Here is a 1,002-nt window from a genome sequence, read left to right as displayed (position 1 = left end):
GGCACATAAAAGACACCATTTCGAGCGTGGCCGTTTTCGTGCGGGTGACACGTAAAAGCACCCACTACACTCTCTGAGTGGTTGGCGTTAGGAAGGGCATCCAGCTGTAGAAACTCTGCCAAATTAGATTGGAGCCTGGTGTTGCCATCCGGTTTCACCAGTCCTCAGTCAAATCGTCCAACCCATGCTAGCATGGAAAGTGGACGTTAAACGATGATGATGATGATGATGATAAAGCTATTTTACATAATTTAAAAACACTAAAAGTAAAAAGACACAAACTGATTAACCTTTGAGAGCCCTCAGTGGTTCATAGGTGCTCGTTTTTACTTTAGTTTTGAAATGTTAGCTGGTTAAAAAGTAAATCCTCTCTTTGATATGATACTTGTCTATCACAAGTAACATTCTCAGAAAATCTGTTACCTCTTCTGATATCTTAGTCAACCAAGACCTATAAGATACTCCATGAAATGTCTTTCATTGTATGAGTTGATAGAATGCATTATACAGTCAGCCATTCTGCAAACTTGATATTATCAGTAGTTGCCAGTGTTAATATATATATTCAATCATTTTAAACCTGTCGATACTAATGAATACTAAAGATCATTATTATGTTAAAGCATGAAATTTGTTGTACATTTGTCAACTTTACAACTGAATGATTTGTATATGTTATTTACATTTGACGGATATTTGTCCTTATCTTGTTTGTTGTTAACACGTTTTGGCTGATATACTCTCCAGCTTTCATCAGGTGTCTTGGGGAAATTTCGAACCTGGGTTCTCATTCCTAAGGTTTTTTTCTTTGGTGGTGGTGGTGCTGCTGCTGCTGCTGCTAAGGAGGAGGACAAATATCCGTCAAATGTAAATAATGTACATAATTCCTCATCTCTTAAATATAGAGCTGTATTATCTAATCGGTACGGAGCCGACATTAGACTTCAATGGAGACATATAGAGAAACTCCATCAAAAACTAGCTCGGCTTTCAAATCATCTA

The sequence above is a fragment of the Octopus bimaculoides genome, chromosome 1 (genome assembly GCF_001194135.2).
Source record: "Octopus bimaculoides isolate UCB-OBI-ISO-001 chromosome 1, ASM119413v2, whole genome shotgun sequence".
NCBI lineage: Eukaryota > Metazoa > Mollusca > Cephalopoda > Octopoda > Octopodidae > Octopus > Octopus bimaculoides.
Note: the sequence above shows the minus strand (reverse complement) of the source record.